This window comes from Dicentrarchus labrax, unplaced genomic scaffold, assembly GCF_905237075.1.
Source record: "Dicentrarchus labrax unplaced genomic scaffold, dlabrax2021, whole genome shotgun sequence".
Classification (NCBI taxonomy): Eukaryota; Metazoa; Chordata; class Actinopteri; family Moronidae; genus Dicentrarchus; species Dicentrarchus labrax.
The window spans coordinates 24,731,658-24,741,681 of NW_026136707.1; positions in this window are offsets into that span (position 1 = coordinate 24,731,658).

Below are 10,024 nucleotides of genomic sequence, written 5' to 3' on the forward strand. Positions count from 1 at the left end.
CAACAAAAGTCTGAAGACCTGATTATACCAGTGCAGCAGACACAAAGAGCACTGATATAATTAACAAATCAATAGTCAAGTCTATAACACTGCAGTGCTCTTTATGTAAGCGATACGATCCAGTGATTCATCAGAGCAGGTTTCAGCTCTCACCTTTGGGAATAGTGGTTGTTTACCTTGGCGAACAAATTAGACATTTTCCTAACCTTACCATCCCGTCACCCTCCCTGAATATGTCGAGACAAATTACACTGCGAGGAGGTACAGAGAAAAGAACAAGAGTATTGCTCTCAACTCTACTCATCTGCATACTGAGAGAACAAGTGAGTCATTGAGAGAGTCTAAATCAAACCAACGGTTAACGGCCAGCAGCTGCCTGCAAACACGAGGCAACTAGCATGCTAAATACCCATCTGAGGGCTAGCCTCACTACCTTACAACAAAAGGTTTCACATGAATTAATTACTTGACATTTTATTCCTCACTCTACCGAGGGCTTGAGGTGCAAGCACGTATCAACATGCTCACGTCTGTGCTTTGGTATGACATCCAATATGTGACAAAATGGGATTTAGGGAGCCACTCTTTCCCTCTCTGAAAGTGGCCTTCTGGCAGAAAGTAAAGTAAATCAGGTCAAACTGAACCTGGACACAAGTCTAGGTGACACACACTCACAATGCACAAATTCAAACAAGTGGACCCGCTGACACGAGCCCAGACCAGAAACATGACCATAAACTCGTTTTATTCTTTCTTTCTTTCTCAGCTCAGTAATATTCCATAACTCACCATATTTCTGTTTCTGCTCTAACTTTTTCCTAACGCCCCCCTTTATCTTGTACACCGTTTCACTCTGTACCCAGTTACTGGGCACTTTTTGTGCCTCAGTTGTCGCACTCATTCTCTTTCCGCTCCTCCTCCGTTTTCTTGCGTGCTGTCTCTGTTCTGCAGGAGCAGAGCCTCTGGGCTATTTTTGACATCCCTGCAAGTACAATATGTCACTAGCAACAGGGTCACTCTTTGTGATCAAACTGAATACACACATGCACAATATGGGCAGTTCAACATGCAGCTATGTTCAGTCGCTCCAGACAATGTTAACTGAAAAGACACAATCTTCAAATGCATTAAAAGACAGTAGGTCTTATTGCTGAGCACTCCATCTATAGACTACTTTAAGGTAAGAACAACAATATTATTTGTAACAAATATCAAGTCCAGCACATTGCATTTTAAATGTGACTTTCTTGCTGTGCTGTACTACAGGAAGACTGGTCATAGAAAAGGTTAGAAATTTTAATTATGAAGCAGATAATAGGCTGGCGAAAGAAGGAACATGACAGCAGCATAACTAGTTATAGTTATTAGTTATTTCCATGCAAGTAGCGATCGACTGATACAGATTTTTCAGTGGCCCTACTTAGAGAGCAGGGTGAGCAAAGGCCAATGCATAATGCCAATATCAAAACAACATCTACATATACATATATATAAGCTTAGGGGTGCATATCTTAGTATGGTTTTAGAGATATGGAACTAGGAGACACTAAAATATATTGTAATACAGTATTTTGTTTTTTAATATTGTATTGATTCTCTAAAACACTGCATCGATTTTTGTTGTTTGAGTAACCTATCCAAAGCCAGAAGAGGACAACCAACTGGAACAGAAGCCATTACCAACAGCAGGACATTGAGTCACGTGGGTGATACAGATATAGAGTCCAATACTGCGGCAGGTGAGTCAAACTAGGTCCCCCCAGACCAGTGAAACGGGACACTCACAAGGGACAAACAGGAACAGTTTCACATCAAACTTGTAACGCCCAGGGACAGGCTCTCAGGTTACAGGCAAGTAAGGTGGATGGTAGGCCAGGTTTTCAAAATTTTTGACATGTCACAGTACAGCACCGGTGTGAATAATGAAGTGAACGACGGCTGCATTCCATTTAGCTGCTTCAGTTTCAGGATGGTCCTGGTATGGCTCACTTTCACACTGTTGTGACTCACTGGAGCACTTAAATAGAACAGAGCCATCATAATGTTAGATCTCAGAAAGACACACGTTAATAAGAAGTTCATAAATTGCAACACAGCATCAGTAATACATACATGCTTACATCTCCCTGTGGACAAGCATATGGTAGACCAACAAAGAGAATACTCAAACAACGGATCTCAGAAAAAACAAGAGATATTCACACAGGGAACAAGTAAAATATGCCCTAACCAAACACTAAACAAACAAAATGACACCTGCTGGACTGAATGATGGTTTCAGTTTTAAATGCTTCCTCTGATTTGAAATAGGAAACAAAATGTATATACAGTTAGACACATTTAGAACTGTGAAACTGTACAGGATTTACCATTTCACTTATTTTTAGTCACTGTCCACTGATTAAGAAAAAAATAGATGTGACTGTAGGAAGGTAATTACCATGTGACCCTTGAAACCAATCAGTGCCAACACCAGTATACAAAAGACGTGACTGCTGTTTCCTTCCCTGCGCTGATGAAGACCACCAGGCTGAAACGTTAATTTGTTGGACATGGCCAGAATAAACTGGTGAAATGGAGATTAGTCAGCTTTGTCCTGGACATCTGTGTGTGTGCTACCTTTTTTGCCTTTGGGTATTCAACATTGGAACCATCATTAATGTTATTAGTAACACCTGTGCTCTTCCTACTGAGACAAGTCAAAATGTCTGCTGGGAACAATCTTACTGTTTCACTGCATTACAATATTGTTAATGTAAGTGGATGTCCTCTTTTAATATACAGTTCATCTCTGTACATTAACACTCTGCTTAATATAGTTTAATATTATATATTCTAAATGACAAACTGAACATATAATGGTTGATGTTTGTAATTATTACTTCTGTTTGTGCTAGAGCTAACCTGGAGTGCCAAGGTGTCACAGCAGGGCTGTTTTACCACAGGGGGCGCCTGGGGCAGCACTGACTACTCCTGAAATCTGATTGGCCAAGCCAAGTGCCACCCCATTATCTTCTACTCTGCACTGCCTTTAGAGGCTACAGCGGGCTTGGTTTTTAAACTAAAGTGAAGATACTGCATCATGTCATGTGTGTATGCAGTGCTAGCTTCTCGGGAAAGGGGCTAAATAATGCTAAACATAGTCAGGCTAAATTTTGGCAATGGAAAAATTGGCATGGCCATTTTCAAAGGTTTCCCTTGAATTTATTTATACCAACTGCAGCTTTTTGCATGTGGTGTAAAAGTGTTAATTTTGTCTAGTGTATTTGAATACAGAGTCCCTAAACAGTACTGTAATTGCATACCTTTAGAATGACTAGAAAGCTGAGCCACATACTTTATGCCAACCCTGCATAAGTCAGTGCCCTACTTGTGCCCCCCCACCAAGTCTTAAAAGTCTAGAAACGTCCCTGCACCACAGCAATTCACAGTGAATGTCTGTACACTGGACTAAAGCTGCAACAGAAGATTATTTTCATTAGCAATTTTAATCTGTCTATAAAATGTCAAAAAACTGGTGAAAAATGTATTTGTTTGCACAAAACCTGAATATATTCAGTTTACTATGATATAAAGGAGAGATAAACTACAAATCCTCAAATATGAGAAGCTGGAAACTTTCAAAAATGATTTCAGTGATAAATCAATTATCAAAACAGCTGCCAATTAGTTTTCTAGCAATTGACTAATGAACCAATTGACTTATTGCTGCAGCTCTACTGTACGCTGGACCTGGGCAATCTTTTAAGATTTGGAAACAAGAGAGAGACGGAGAATACTTTTGATCTCCTTTCAAATTAGGCGACAAATACGAAACTCAATCTGAGTGTTTTGTGCCGCCTCATTAGCATGTACAGACAGACCAGCTCAGAGCTGCCTGCAGCTGTGGTATTTTACACTGCACACTAATGCTCGGTGCCCTTGGCATGACCATGACCATGGACACACAGTAAGGATATACTGGTTACCTATTGTTACATACTGAAATTGTGTGTTGTTGAATAGGCTGTAAGATAAAATGAACATAAAATAGAGAGGTGGATCAGGATGAGCAGCAAAAGCAAGCAGCAGGGAGAAAATCCAATGTTTATATGCAAATAAACACACTAAATTCAGTAGAGGAAGCAAAGCAGGTCATGCAGACTACCAAGAAAAGATTTGTCTTCACTTTCTCAAAACTCACTCGCTGCATAATAAGCCGATAAAGAAAGCTTATGTTATTTCCCATGACAAAATGTCATGGACAGCCAATGTGAATCAAAGCACCACGGACACCATATACTGTAGTATCGCCTTGATGCTGACGCAGCAGCTGAAATAAAGTGAAACGAAGTGTGAAGAGGAGGCTGCTAGGGGGACTAACATTAGGCAGGCACCCTGCATGCTCCTACAGTCCACGCGGACAAGGGCAGCGTGAGGCTAACAGTGCCAGCAGTGCTGCTTAATCCCTCTCACTGCACACTGGCTCCCACGGGGACGCATGTGAATGCCCTCTGCAATTTGCCCGAGCCAAGCAACCGAAAGCTTCGAAATGTCAAAGCCCCTGCAAGACACCGCAGCACGCACAAGACACCCTCATTTGCATCACCACATTTAACAGGCTCCAAACAGAGGCCTGGACAGCGGGAGCTGCTTTCTGGTTCTGGCCGGGGTATTTAAAACATGCATGTTAGAATGAAGCCAAGGGAAGCCGAGAATATGAGGGCACTTTTCCTGAATCCGATGTCTGTGTGTGTGTGTAGTCATTTAAAGTGACCTTGAAGACAAGTGGCTTTTGTATCTCGTGAGCAGTGTGAAGGAGTAAGCCGAGATACTGCCAGAGAATAAAAATGTTCAAATTAGGAAAAAGGTCACAGCGGTTCCAAATATAATCAAATGTGAGATGAGATCCATCTCCTGAGCTATGCTAACACTGGGGAATGGTCTCATATCCATATTCCATTTCTGAGTGTGTATGAGTAACCCGCTGCTTCTCTCCCGATCTCTCCAGTCTGACGCTTCCTCTATCTGAACTAAGCTAATTCTCCTCTAAGCCCGACGTCACTCGCTACCAACACTTGTGCCGCCACAGTAGGTCTTCTGAACTTGAGTTCGACCCCAATCATATGAGACTGCTGTTACAGGTTAATCTCTGATCATCACCATTCAGATGCTCTGAATGGTCTGCAATTGCAGTTTCACACACTGCTGATCGGAATACTGAAGTATCACCCAGCTGTATGTTTGCTTCTCTTGCACACTTGACCCTGGTTGCTTGCTCTCTCTCTCCCTCACCACCTTTACGTGCACGCAGGAAATCAGGTTATTTGGAGAAATCAGGTTAAGGCAGGAAATCAGAGAACATGTTTGCAAGGTTACTGTAAAACTCATGTTTACATGCAGCAGAAAATCAAATTACTGGACCCCTGTCCCCAGGAATAATTCATAACTACTGTGATGTGTATTAGACACTGCAGCCTAAAGCGTCTTTTCCTGGTCGAGGCAAGGAATGAGTGTGCTCTGTAGTGAGAGACAACACTTTTTTTCACACTTTTGTGGCTGAATTTCACAGATGGTCTACTGTTAAGCGATGGCCATTGGCCACTGATAAGACTTATTTTAGCTTAAAGTCCCTCTCCACTCAAAAGTTTCTCTGTGCACACTGAAAATCTGATTTTATTACTTCTGCAAGGATGATGTAGAAACTTGAAGCCACCAGTGCACATCCACTGAGAATGGACTTTACAGTGAGGTAGGAGACATCTTGTGTCCAGCAGGAAAACTTTAGAAATTAACAACATTTGCATATTCACAGATTTTTCCACTGCAGCCTCAGCTGAGCACAAAAAACTGTTCAAATCAAGTAGAATTTATTTTGTTTTATAGAAAATGTATCTTCTTACCTTTTAGCCTATTAAAAGAAATTTAGAAAGTATGTGTCTGTTGCACATACAATTAGCAATTATCAACCAACAAATGTAATGTAAAATACAGACATTATAGATTATTTCCAGGATTTTTGGTCATTTGAATCAGTTTCCAGGTGTTTCCATGACTGGAAAATGAGTCTCTAAATTTCCAGGTTTTCCAGCATGTGTGGGAACCCTGCAGACTACACATGCCTTAATACATGTCTGGAGGGGATCTTGAAAGGTTATGGACACTCTCAACTGGTTGAGATTGAATCATTTCAGATAGAAAGTCGCACAGCAACAAGTGATGAGGATTTCTTTCATCTCTGTGTACTGCTGACAAATGACTTTATCATGCACATGCACTCTTGGCTCCCAATCCTATTTGGAAACCTGGTTATGCATATGCATGACCAAGAAATCTAGGGCCCTATTCAGGAAACATCCTAAGGCTAAAAGTAGCTCCTAACTGGCTGAGTGAGGGAAAACTCAGTCCTAACTTTAGGACTTCTGGTCCAAGATTAATTCACAAAACTTTCTTGCGCTGAAATTGTCACCTCGGTCTGAGAGAAGTTAGTGACTAAGACCTACTCAGAGTCTGTGGTGCAGGTAATGCCCAATCAGTGTTAAAAGCCAATTGGTAGACAATTAATAAGGATTCAGTCAGCTCACAGTCAAAAAGTCCAACAACACCAGAGATGACAGTTTGCACGCTGCTAATACAGTGTTTTACTTGACAAAGTCCTCGCTAACTTTGTCTGCCATTTGGTGGTGCATGGATCGTGTACTTTTGCTTTACCGGAGCTTTTTATCAAAAACCTGCTGCTGTAGATTTCCCCAAAATCTAAAGCAATCAGCTAAAAGAAGCTAAAAAATAATCTTTGTAGAGCTGCAGAAATGTTGATAATTCCCTGTGTTCATCACTATGAGTGACCCCTTTCACACAGCTTGTAGTCATTTGATTTAATATTAATGTAAAATACTGATTAATAGAGCTTTAAAGGCATCCTTGATTAAAGCACTGAAACCTTGCTTAATGATGTGCACTTCTGTACTGAAATAAATGATCTCACGTCACAATCCAGATCTACTTTTTCTAAAGACATAGCAAGCCTCAGTTGTAGAACAACTGCTGTAACAACACCCCTCTCAGCCCCTTGTTAGCCTAGTTACATCAACATTTGACTTTGTACTGACTATCATTTTCAACGGGCAAATAATTACAAGAGATTTAATAAATGCAAGGGTTGGGGGTAGTCAAAGGCTGATTTCATTATGATGAAACGTATGAACTAGTTTTGACACAAATTTTCTTAACATCTAAATAAAAATTCAGAACCAGAGCTGAGCACACTCCGCCGCACACCACTGGGCCTCACACACTGGATCTGAGCACCACTATAGGCTTGCAAGCAAGTTGGAGATCACACAACATCAGCACTTCTGCAGTTGGATTTCTCTGCCCAATAAACCTTGAGGCAGTCCACCTACTTGTATAATACTTTTCCTCCAGCTTCCCGAAAGTCTGCGTAAAACAGCATGCATATATACAGCGATTTACAAAATGTCTACATGATTCTGGAGCAAAATTAAGTGTATTCGGTTACTCCTAGAGCCTTAAGCCCAAAGTAAATCGAGCTAAATACAAATAATTTATGCTCCAGGTATGAGGTATGGCAAATTGATGCAGGGAAATGCAAAAACAGGTCAACAGTGAAGCCAATAACCCAAGTTACAGGCTGACACCACATAATTGCATCATTAGAACAAAACTGAAAGAGCACTGCTTTCATTAGACATTTGCTCCTGACAGCTCAGTCTGTCCTACCTCCCCTTTCACATCACTGTAGAAACCACTGTGGCTTAGTTCTCTAAACTCAAAAGAGTGCCGAGCATTGTAGCAACCACAAACCTACAGCAAAACTCAATTTTGATTGTCTGTCTATCTGTCTGGCAAGGTGCAATAGGGCGTGTAATATCCTTTGCTGAGGCACCAACACGAACCCTTTCTGATCCTCGCTAGACAAACACACCACTGTCTACCGTGGGCATCAGGACCTCATTAATGTTTGGAATCAGTTGAGAATATATCTGGTGAGAAAAAGACCATGTTTAAGGTGAGGCAAAGCCCAGACGTGAGGCCTGATTCAACAAATTATTAACTCATGCTTCATTTTACATCTGGCTTTGTAAGACTGTCCTGATGCCTATAAATTAACCCTACTGTGACAGTTTCCTCACCGTCTTCCAGTAATTATTGTGAGAGCACCCGAAGCTGCTGCTGTCAGATAGAAAGTGTTTACCGCTGCTACCTCCGTTGTTTCCACAGCGACAGCCTTCCAGCTCAGGTAAGGGGCAGCAGCATGGTAAGGTAAAAGACCCACAGAATCCAACGCAAGGCTAAGGGTTGCCTTATTCCTTTGCTACGGGTCATGATTAAGTAACCTGTCAAAGCACTGTGAGACAGCAAGTGACAAGTAAATTGTTGGAGAAAGTCATACCGTGCCATTCATATGTATCCATACATCTTTGCTAAGTGTGTAGTGCCAGAAGCTTGTGACATAGTGTAGACTCACAGGCCTAGTGGGAAAACTATTTTATCAAATTCATTTTACATATTTACAGAAAATACATCATGCATTACGGTACAAGTACTCACTTCAAAGGAGGAAGCTGTTCAAAGACCTGGGAGCAGCTGGAGGAACTATTTTCACCCTGCACACTTTGCTCAACCTGGATAACTGGACCAAAATGACAAATATCTGTACAGAATTGGGCTACATAAAAACTGCACATAACTGTCAAAGGGAACATTAATCAAAAATAGTTTAGGGACGATACTTGCAGTCTAATCCAAAGAAGATGAAGGAAGCGAGTGTGTGGGGGATGTTTATGGTCCTGGGAAATAGAGGCAGAGTGAGAGCTCTTACTGTCTCTGTGCCACGGACCAGCTACTCCGAGTCTGACAACAATACACCATCAACTCCGGTACGTTTCTCTCCTTTTACCTATTGGTCTGTAAACACCACCATGCTGTCTGAAATGCTCAGTGCCCAGCGGACGATGAGGTTAATGAACTCAACGAACAGAAGTTATCCAACATTGATGAGTTTTAATCCGTTAGTAGCGAAAATTTGGTACCGAATGACAAGACATTCTTGGATCCTTGGCAGTATCGACCCAATTCCGTCGGTGCCACAAAAGTATCTAAGTTCGGTACCCAGCCCTAAGCAGAATAAATCTGTGGTGTCCACAGCTGTCCGTGTATGTGTCCATTTGGGAGTATGTTGAGGCCTCACAGCCTCTGAGGTAGACTTGCAACTTGCTGATGCTCATTCAACAGATACATCCAGAACAACATCATCACTGGGTGTAGTGTAGCAGCTTCCTGTTAAGCACCTTTATGGTCATGATAGCTGTGAATGTACATCAGTGTAAATTTCACTCCAGTGTGTGCTTTCCATTAGACTTCAGAAGTCCACTGACCTGTAACTGTCATGTCTTCTTGACCATCTCATTCCTCATCATCTTCAATAAAAGTGGTTCAAGACCACCACATCCCCTCTTATACTGCCTGTCAGTCCCCGCTCTCTCTACGCTGCCTTCCAGGCTCGTGCTGAAGCTCCAGCTTTGCCAGTGTTACTGGTTAGCATATCTGTTTGCTCTGGAGATGATAGTCACCCCAGTGATGTGGTGGAAGGCGGTGTGGAGAGTCTAATGCATTTTAATGAGAATCCTGGAAAGTCACAGCTGAGGGGGCTATGGGAGGGGAGTGGCAGCGGTAGAGCTGCGCTGTGGAAGCTCGTTCGGCCCCTGGTGTTCATCATTCCTTGTAACTCACTCCCCCGTCCCCCCCTTTGAAGTCAATCTTCCCTCTTTCCCTACCTTTCTTCCCCTTTCAAATCTCAGCGAGCCCTGACATGCCTCTTCAAAAGAGCAATCAAAATAAAAAAGAACATCAACAGTATCACTTTGTTTTCTTCGTCCCTCTACCTGCTTTTCTTTCCCTTTCGGCCACATGATTGCTGATCTCTTCTGGCCGTGATGATGCGTCCTTATTCGTTGTCATCTTTATTCCTGGACCAAATGTGGCCTGTCAGGTTGGATCAAGCTGCTTGGAGCTCAGTGTGGCA